This window comes from Sipha flava, unplaced genomic scaffold, assembly GCF_003268045.1.
Source record: "Sipha flava isolate LNK unplaced genomic scaffold, YSA_version1 66_pilon_pilon, whole genome shotgun sequence".
NCBI lineage: Eukaryota > Metazoa > Arthropoda > Insecta > Hemiptera > Aphididae > Sipha > Sipha flava.
Genome location: NW_020273606.1, coordinates 1,924,058 through 1,935,819, shown reverse-complemented (window position 1 = coordinate 1,935,819; position 11,762 = coordinate 1,924,058). Strand labels below are relative to the sequence as shown.

Sequence of the window (11,762 nt, the reverse complement as noted above, 5' to 3'; positions counted from 1 at the left end):
TTAACAATATTATTGAAATGTAAAACTATCATTTTCATAAATTAAAATTAGTATTCGATCTTCCAGTTTTCTTTGGATTTGAATGGTAAGTAATAAATTCAAACCTAAAATAAAATAAAATTTTTATTATTGTAAGATTTTTTTATACCTAGATCCTTTAATTTTTAGATATTTGTTTTTTTATTGATATAAGCGTTTGCCAAGCTATATATATATATATATGAGTTTGGAGATGTATATTTCTTGTTAAAACTACTAAAACATGAAAATTATACAAATATAATTTAGTTATAAATAGTATGAATATAAATATAATTCGAAAAAGTATTATTTTAAAAAATGACCGGCAAAACATTATAATAAAATTAATTCTGAATTCCTTTTTTAATTTTTACGATAACAATTACTATATTTATACAACCTAAAAGAAAACAGATTAAAAAGCAATTTGACAAAATTACCGTGATGCAAAACTCTAATTTTCATAAATTTTCAATATTCAATTCCATTTTCAGTTTTGATTGAATTGAATGTAGTTAATCTATCCTAAAACAAAAGTTAATATTTGATTATTGTAGTAGGTTTTTTTTTTTTAATTAATCGTCTATTAATTGATAAGGGCATTTTGTAAGCTTCAGACTTTCAATTAAAATAATAAAATTTAAATAAAACATCAGATTATGTTAATTTTTTAATGAAATAACAGTAACAAGTAACCCAATAATAATTATTATACATTAATTATGGGCAAGTAATATTTTTCTAAATAGGACTTAGATTTTGCGACTAAGTTCTAAATTAGAATAACTATATTTACTTACACGAAGTATTAAACTGTTTATAGTTTTTAATAAATATTTTAAAATAATAAAATAATAAAATATCAATTAAAAATTAAAAATTATTAAATGTTTAACGCTACTAAATTAATTATTTATTTATTATCTAAAAAAAATGGGGATTAATATCCTATATTATTTATTAGTAGTGGTGACCATCTTATATCTCAAATATATCGATGGATATACACATGATTTTGGTGGGTGGGTGTGTAGGTGCTTGAAGTGTATTTGAATGACTGTGTAAAAATACTATACGTGGTTAGTTACAAACAACAATGAAAATTATTATTTTCTGTAGACTGGGCAAAGTTGTGAAATTATAGATGAAGTGACGCCGATATTCATTTCAGGACATGTCGAATTACTTGTATTTGGTAGGTAGTTAAGTAAGTACTATCTACTTGCTGGCAACTAGTGACTATTATATTTAAATAATGCATTATATGACTTATATTTGTCTATTAATATATATACATATTTAATACTCAGTGGTATGCAATATTTAAATTCATCTATATAAAAAAAAATTGGCATCTAATTTTCATCTAGATGAAAATTATGGTCATCTAGATTATAATTTATAGCTTAAGACAATATAATTTGATGAATTCACAAACAATAAAGTATTTGAATAAAAAAAAAAAAAGAGCTTGATTGATTAAACTAATATCCTGCTGTTAACAAAAATATATTTTCAAAATACAATACAACCTTTCCTTCATCAGCAACTGTAGAAAGGTTGTTTAATGGTGCTGTTCAAGTTTTAACATCGAGGCGACATCGTCTTGATAATTCAACTTTTGAAAATCTTCTGTGTTGTAGGTATAAGACTTAAAATTACTTGTTATTGGTTTTATTATTTTATGTTTTTTTGTTAAAGATAACATTCATTGCATTTAATTTTTTTTTGTTAATAACTAATTAATTTTGTTAAAAATACATCTAACTTCTGCTTTTTATAATATAATATATTATGTTATATTGTTTTAGAAAAATTATGTTCAAACATTGTTAATTATTATGCTTGTACTATGTATTAATGTCTTCAATCTTTCATAATCTCATGTTAACAGCAATACAATGTCACACGTAATTAATAATTTAAATATATTTTTATGAATAAAAAATAAATAAACAATACAGTATGTTACAAATAATTTGTTTGATGTTATTAAACCATTCAAATTTAAATCTTGATTAAATTAAATTTTAAGGTTTGTAAATAAAACATATAATATTATTAATACTAATTTTTCTAAAAAATGTTGTATTTCCTTCAGATTTAAAAATATTTATAGTATTTATAGTACGAGTTGGTTATATATCAGTTATATTCAGTGCTCGACTTGGTCAAATTAAAGAAGGGGGACTCTATTTACTCAAAAAAAAGAGCGTCTCCAAAACTTGTTAAGCGTTATAATTATAATGTAATAATAGTAGGGGAACGTTAAAATTTCTGAAAATTAGTTGGGGTACTCCGTCCCCTGCGACCCCCTTCAAAACGAGCTCTGATTATATTTATTATTTAATACTTATCTAAGGTGCTAATCAAATTTAATTGTCTTTATTTTAATTAAACACTTTTAAAAAAAAAACCATGTTTTTAATCATTAGTTACAATTTTTTGTTATTATATATCAAAATTAAAAAATGTATCTAATTTTTATCTAAATAAAAATTATTTTTATTTATCTATATCTAGATAGGTTAATATTTTTGCTCAATCTATATATATTTAGATAATTTAAATTTCATTTATCTTATCGTTATCTAGATATATTTTTTTATCTGAGCACAACACTGCTAATACTTAAGAGGTAAAATACCGGATATCTAGCTTAATATGAGTAGTATGAGTACCACCATCCACCACCAAACCATTTGATGCAGCCGCAGTTCATGGATATAAGGTTGAGTACCACTGGTTACAAGTTACCTATGGATATGTTGTTATAAATACATAAAAAACATAGATAAGAAGTCACCAAATTTACCTATAGCAGAGATTTTAAAGATAAGGAACTGACCGCTCAAAAGTGAAGCGGCGAGCGTCGGTCTAGTGTTATTTCCGCCATTTGCAAACAGGTCAACAAATAACAATCAAAATATAACGGACAAGTTCACAAGTTTAGGGTTCTGGCTTCTTTATTATTTGTGTTGTATTTTTTTTTTTTTTTTGTTTTAAATTGTAATAAGTGGTAAGTGTCGACTTTATTTTTGACCAATCTCATTGTATGAGATATTATAATATAATATTATGTTAAAAGTACCTACCTATATAATATTAATTTTTAGTGTTTGGAAACCATGCCCGTTTCATGTGCAGCTTATGGCTGTTCTAATCGCCGTAAATCTAATGATGGGTTGTTATTATTTGGGTGAGTTAATGATAAAATATTATTGTGTAATATACATAAAATGTAACTAATTTGTACCAGTTTATACTAATTGGCAATTAGTACCATTTGTATATGAATAAAAGTATTTATTGCAATATTTTGGGAATATTATGTACAAGAGGTAATTCGATATGTTTATTTCATACAAGGGCGTCCATAGGGGGGTTTTGGTGTTCTACCCTCCCGTACAAATTTTATATTTATGCCAAAATTATTACCTATTTAAGTAAATACTTTTAAAGTAGTTGCTGGTACAAATATTGAATTCCACCAGAAAAAAATTGTATAACTTTTGTTTGCAATATATATATATATATGTGTGTGTGTGTGTGTATAAATATATATACATATACTTCTACTTCATAATAACCATAATATATTTACTGTTAAAATTATAGTTTTTGTCAACTATTTATTTTTACAGGTTTCCTTTGAATAATCCTGAGTTATTAAAACAGTGGTTACTGGCCATGAAAAGAAATATTACCTTCATATTACCAAACTATTCCTAAAAAACCTAGAAGAAAACTTGAACGTACAGTATCACAAGAAATCGCATCTGTCAGTACTTCAAGTATTGAAAACCAGTGTATGACAACTAATGAAAATAATATTGGAGTTGAAACTGTTAAAAAACAAAATCTGAAAATTGATGAAAGTGTTCAAACTGAAGAAAAGCCCCTTCATCTAACTATTATCGCTTTGAGGTATAAAGTAAAAGTTCTGCAACAAAAAGTTAGGAGGCAACAATCAAGAATTTCAAATTTGAAGGATTTAACAAGATCTTTAAAAAAAAAAGGTTTTGTTGATGACTCCGTTGAAAATTTATTACTTGATCGATTTGATGGTATGACATTAGAAATTTTTAAAAATCAGCTTATAAATGCTAAAAAATTATCGCATGGACGTAGATATACCGATGAGCTTAAACGATTTGCTCTAACTTAGCATTATAATTCGTCTAAAGATTATACATTCTGAAGGTAAATACATGCTATCTTTGCTTTGTTTTTAATAATAATTAAAGGATATTCATTTAAATATTTCATCTGAATATTTAGTTTTTTAAACTCATTGTTTTATATAATTATGCTTGCATTATGCTTTTCATGATTATGTTTATATGAATTATATTCAATATACTACTTTTGAATTATTATTTTTTAATATTTTTGTTTTAGAAGTATTCAGTATTTTCCTTTAGAGATAAGGATTGCAATTTAATTATTGATAGTATGTCAATCTTCTTTGGGATTCAAAAAAAGAAAAATTTGTTGGGTATTGTGATTTTTGAAATGATTTACAGCTACAAAATGTAGATACTCCAGCTACAGAAGCTCTTATATTCATGTTGGTATCAATTAACAGTAAATGGAAATGGCCTATAGGGTATTTTTTACAAACTAAGTCATTTGCCAATATTCAAGCTGAATTAATCAAAACTGCTATAAATCTTTTAATCAAATCTGGTCTTCGAGTATGGAGTGTGACGTGTGATGGTACATTTTCTAATTTTTCTTCTTTTTCATATCTTGGTTGTGAAATTTGTGGTAATATTCATAATTTAGTACCTTATTTTTTACATAGTGATCAAAAAAATTATTTTATCCCAGATGCGTGTCATATGCTTAAGCTCACACGTAATGCATTAGGTACTTATAGACAAATTAAAATTAAAGATGGTGTAATAGATTGAAAGTATATTGAGGCTTTACATACAATCCAAGATACTATAGGACTTAAGTTTGCTAACAAACTATCTAAAGCCCATATTGAATGGGAAAATAACAAGATTAAAGTGAAACTCGCAGCGCAGACTCTTAGTGCATCTATTGCCTCTGCCTTAGAGTTTTTTAAAAATGAAAATTTTTCTGAGTTTGATAATTGCACTGAAACCATTAAATTTATTAGAACAGTTAACAGAATATTTGATTTTTTGAATAGTAGAATTCCGTTTGCAAAAGGGTGTAAAAAACCAATTAATACTAACAATATAGTGTTTCTAGAAAAATCTATATTACCATTAGTACAGTATTTATTTACATTAACTGATCTAAATTACAAGCCTTTATATCTAGGTAAAAAAAAACCTTTATTATTGGTCTAATTATTGCTGTGCTTTCTGTATTTTCTATTGCTAAAGAATCATTGCTAAATAATAAATGTTTAAAATATATATTAATATATCGTTTATCTCAGGATTATATAGAATTATTATTTTCTCGTATAAGAAAAAGGTACGGTCTAAATAACAATCTTAATATTATTCAATTTCGTTCTGCTATGAAACAAATCATCTTAAAAAAAAACATTACCCCTTCACCTAATGCAAATAGTATTGTTCTTGATGAAGATCCTGTAGGAAACATTTTTGATATTAAATGGGCACAGAAAAAGTAAAACCTCTAGTTAGCTTTCAATGACCAAGATACTGGGTGTATAGAAAACAATTAATTATGATGATCTATGAGATGAGGATTTATTAAATAAAATTTTTATCATGAATAACATGAGCCCTAATTTGTATGATCAAAAATCAAATAGATTATATTATATTGCAGGTTTTTTTGTAAAAAAGATTTCACCTAAAGTTTTCTGTATATCTTGTAAAAAAAGTTTATTAAAAATGAGAGTAGACCATAACTATGGCCATAATGATTTTTATACAAAGTTGGTTGATCTTAAAAACATGGGTGGGTTAGTTTTTGTATCATCTAGTGTATTTGAAATCATTTAAAAGACTGAAAAAATAATTTTTATTTTAACTCGTAATTTTACTAATTTAAATGTTGAACAAATGTCAAAAAAAATTGTAATAATAATTAAAAACTATTTTTCTCTAAATTGTTTAATATTTGGTGAATTAGATTGTGAGGAGGAAAATATACTAGAAAGTTCACATAAATTGGAATTAATAAAATTAATTGTAAATATGTACTTAAAAATAAGATTCCATGCGTTTTCCAAAAATCATTCCTTGTCCATAAATTGTACTAGTAAACGAAATAAATTTAATAAACTTGTATTGTTTTTAAACCAATAATTTGTATATTACTTAAATTTTACATATTGTACAATGACTTGTTTTGTTTAATAAATATATATATATATAATTATTATAATTATAATATATATAAATATAATTATTTTGTTTTATTCAATATACACTTAATATTTGTACAAAATCATATATATATATATATATATACCAATACTAATAATCAATTGTGGGTGTAGGACGTATGTAGTTGAAAAAATCGTTCACAAAACAATGATTTATTAGAATTTAGAATATCATAAAGCAGAACTATGACCTCTTTACAAATGGCCGCCGTTTAAACAGTTGGTTTCAGATTTTGTGATAGGTGGTATGACAAATTGGTTATCTAGGTTATTGTTTAAAATATCTGATTTACAGTCTTTAAAACTACTCGTTGGAGTCCTGATAATGATAAACATTTTAATAAATAAATAATTAATTATACGGATATAAAAAAAAGGTAAAAAGTTGGTTTTGATTTGACAGAATGGTCAAGAGGACTTGATTTTTTTTAATTTAGGTTATTTTACCTTTTGGACTACAACATTTTTATTTTTTATTTTTAGAACGGATTGCATAATGAGTACAGTGGCGATTATCCTATTACTATAATGTATAAATCAATATAAATTATTTATTAGTAGGCAGATTTATAGTATACAGAATTTTATAAAAATGTTTTTGCATATCAAAAACACTTACTTTTGTTGGTGGGTGGGTGTGCATAAATTTTAGTAGTTTGGCTACACATGGCAAATTTACTGAAGCTGCCACTGTTTACTAGTAACACAATATACTACAGTGGCCGCTCGTATGCTTTGGACGTGGGAAGGCGATATAAAATTGCTTATTTATGGAAAGTATCGAACACAAATAATATTAACAATAGTTATTTGATTAAACCCATTTAATACATATAAATTAGTATTTATAATTTAAATTGTCAACAGTTTTTTTATTGGAAAAATAAAAATAAAAACTTTGAAAATAACAAAATTACAAAAAAAAAAAAAAATTATAAAACTTTATAAAAATTTAACAATATACTTAAAATCCAAACGTTTATCTTTTGTTTCACTAAACATATTGTAATGGACTTTAAATGGGGAGTATTAAAAGGTTACTGGGAATGATTATGCGTCTCTGTGTTAGTTACGTAATTATGATCATAAATTAGTATATTACCTCTCCGATTTTTATAGCGATCTTCCTGTTGAGATTATACCTTGTATTATAAGTGTAGGATGAAGTAGTACGCTACTATGTTAAAATAAAAAAAAACAAACTCCTTCTCTAATTCACTACTCATTACTTTATTTTAAAACTTTTAGAAGCACATCAATATTTATATTTTAACTTATTATTATGAACATTTGATTAAATTTTTATAATTGTGTCTCTTGATGACCATGATAGGAAGAAAGAAAAAAGAGCCCTGGATCGTCGATAACTGGCCTTCTTATATTTAATGTTTGTGCCTGTATGCGCGTAAACGTGTGTATGTGTATGTGTCATTTCTTATTGTTATATTTTGTTCCCCTATTTACATATCATACTCAAATAGTAATGAACACTTTCAGTAAATACTGAAATTTCTTTACGATTTACATTATTTTTACATTAATTAACCAAATACATAGTTTCAGAACTAGTTTAGGTAAGTGACATATATCTTAAAATGTGATTTTTTTTATCATTTAAAATGTATTTTGTAAGTTGATGAATGTGTTAATGAATTTTTTTTTTAACCAAGGTAAATGAAATAATAAATTCACGTTTTTATGAAAAAATTAATTTATTTGATAGTTTGACACTTTTTTCGGTACCTAGTATAAACTTAAATTTCATCATAAATTTATAACAGTAAACATTTTCTTACAATAAAATCAAAATGACCCTATTTTAATAGATAAAAGTATTATTTACCAATAATTAAGAAAGTATAATTATTGTATAATTATTGTCTGTGTAAATAATACAGATTGTAGAAAGTTGGAGCGGAGTCTATTGAACATTTCCTAAACGGGCCCCCGGTTATATAAATTCTACATTAATATGACCTGAATCATCAAAAATACATATTCTTTATTGTCATTATTATCACTATTATGATTTGATAATGTTACATCAGAGTATAGTTGTGCGGTATTTAAAGGTTGTTTACACTTATATCACGCTGGACTCTCGGTATACCGAGTCTTTTATTATTCATTTTACGAATTACAAAGATCAAATATAAATCGTTAAAAACTTCTTTTGTAATATACACAAAAGTTATTAATTTATATATTGTTCAATAATACTACGAATATACAAAAAATATTGTTAATTAATTTCTTTTGTACTTTTATACTTCACTTATTTTCTGTAAATATTGTTTCATCTTTAATTACAAATATTGAAGTAGGTAGAAATTATAAAAAGATATTGAGACAAATTGAAAATTAATAAAATTAAACTCTCGTATTTATACTGATCATTTAGAAATAATGTTCATAGTCAGTGGCGTAGTTACGGGGAGGGTATAAGGGGTTTCCACCCCCCCCCCCACAGATTTTTTTTTATTGATATTTGATTATTATTTATTAATATTTATATATTATAGTAAAATATTTTGATTTTACTATGATTAGGTATATATTAAAAATTGAATAACAAAATAATTTTTATTAATACGGGACATAATAACACTATTTTAAATGTAATATTATATATGATCTCGTTTTAAGATATACTACGAACACTTAAAAACTTATTTCTTAAACCCCCCCCCCCCCAGAAAAGAATTGTATCTACGCTACTGTTCATAGTAATTATATGTAATGTGTTTATTGAGATATCGTTTCAACTATAGAAGGCCTTCGTTTTTATAAGCGTAAATCAAAGGCAATTTATAAACACTATACATAAATAATATAAACCAGAATTCTTTAAATAAGTTGACATCAGAAAAAAAGTAGCACCAGTGACTAAGAAATTTTAAAACATATTTGTAAAAATAAAGTGCTTAAGAAAATATTTTACTAATAGTGCTCTATTAGTAAAATTTGACAATATGGTATTATGAAATAAAATTGATGTATAAAGAATTGATATCAGTCTACAAAACGTGGAACGTTATTTTAGTAAAAACTATTTAATGAAATTTAGCTGTTAATAATTGTTCAGTGACACTTTATATTTTGATACAATTGGTAAATTAAAAAAAAATTAGATTAGTTTTATATCAACAAATCAATTATTGAAAACAGTCGATATAAAATTGTTTTGAAAACGCAAGTAGTAGTTAATGGACATATTGCCTATGTATTTGTATACGGGCGCAATATTTCCGTTTATTTAGTTAGCTTAGGCGATCATAACCCCACTCGGTTTCGAGGTGCACTCATGTTATTTTAGATAAATGTATAAGTAATTGATATATATATATATATATACATTTGTGCGGTATTGAACGGTTTAATTTGGTGAAAATATGTGGGATTAAGATATAAAAGTGTGAGGTTCTGAATGATGAACTGTTTTTGAAAGTGTGCGGTTATGAACGACGCCTATTAGCTTTATAATTTTTTCAAGAATGTAATAATTTTCAATTAACATATAGTTCGATCAAATATCTAGAAGAAACTAGAAAATTATCATAACTAACAGATTACAATAGGTTTTTATTAAATTGAATTAAAAAATCAAAAGGACAATTTACTCATATCTATAATCTAGTTATTGAATAAAATAAATCAATAACTAATTTTTACTTAATAATTATATCAATATAATTTTATTAATTTTATTTAAAAATGAAAAATATAAGAAAATAAACATAATTTATTTTAATAAATACAGTGAAAACTGCCTAAAACGGGATCAACAAAAAAATTCCGCTTTATTCAATAAAACGGAAAAATTCCGGATTATTCAACTATCCTTTTATACTCATATCGATCAATTGATATTTTTCACTTATATTTTAGCATTTTAATATTTAATACGATTAACGGAAGATATAATTAAAAGTGTACGTACGACTATTGGTGTATGACTATTTCACGGTTACAAAGAAGAAAGTTCATATCGTTTATGCGATAATATGCATTGTATGTACACATATTGTACAAATATGTATAGAAAATTTTTATCTTCTTTATCACTATTTAATAATGTACATACAACGAAATGCATATCAATATTTTATAGATTTTTATAACATTATTTTTGGTTTATAGTACACACACGCGTGTCATTTTTCCGGTTTATGCAAGGTTTTTACTTGCATGGGACTTACAAAATCGTTCTGTTTCCGCGTTAAGAAGCTTCCGTTTTATTGAGGTTCAGCGTCTGTATAAAACTATTGGAACGTGCCGGGACCATAGAAAAATTCCGTATTGGATAATTTTCCGTTTTATTCAGGGTCCGCTTTAGACAGTTTTCACTCTATATTAATCCTTATTCGTATTAATTGTGTAAATATTATTTCTGAATTAAGTTAAAAAAAACTGTATAAAGTATTGTAGGTTGGTGTTAGAGTTTTCAAACGAAGATAAAAAAAAAAAAAAAAAACAGAATATTTAATTTTAATTTTTATTGATGTTTGTAGGTAAGAAGTGCTATGGGTAATTTATTTTATGGTATTTATCCCCTATTCGACAACCAATTGAGAATTCTTACAGTATTTATATTATTACTATTAAAAATTATACTTACTTTATTTAGTTACCAATATATTAACATATAATATACCATATTCAAGATAAATACACGTCCAAGTAATGACATTTTTCATTCTGTTTTGTGTCATGCGTCCTAGGCTTGAAAATTATTAATTATTACTACAATATTACACAGTCTATGAATAAGTCTTTTGATTTTTAACTGTATGATAATAGTATATTCTCATAATTAAACTGTGTACACATAATATTTAAGATAAAATGTTTTAAAAAGTTAAAAAACAGATAATATAAGTTCAAAGAGCATATAACTTTAATCAATAAATATTATGCAATTCATATATAATTATTTTTACAATTATTTTAAGTATACAACAATTATAGTAACTAAAATATTAATATAATCATAAACTTGACACTAAAAAGAATAATTATAATCTTACAGCAGTAAAATTTATTTTAATTCATGTATGAACTACAGTTTTATATATCAAAGATATTTAACTGCAGTTATAATGTTAAATTTATTGATGTCATTGAATTTTAAACTAAACATATAACTATGTTACATAGTGTAATTAAATACATTTCATTTGTTTATTTCAATTTTATAATAGAAATTTAAATATTTGATGTCATTTAAAAACATTTTAATTTAAAATTGGTTCACACATTTTAAATTTAGAGCAGTCAATATCAATTTTTTTATTTATACAATATGTAAATAAGATAAAAACATGAGATTTTGGTAACCTTTAACAATAAAATTGTTTTTAAGGTTCAACTACATAAGTGTTATCTTAAATTTAAATTT

The 11,762-nt window shown here is 24.6% G+C and overlaps 1 pseudogene; it reads left to right on the top strand.

The window, feature by feature from the left end:
• The first annotated feature begins 3,149 nt into the window (after window positions 1–3,149).
• Window positions 3,150–4,222, top strand: LOC112691729 (annotated as a pseudogene).
• The last annotated feature ends 7,540 nt before the right edge of the window (window positions 4,223–11,762 follow it).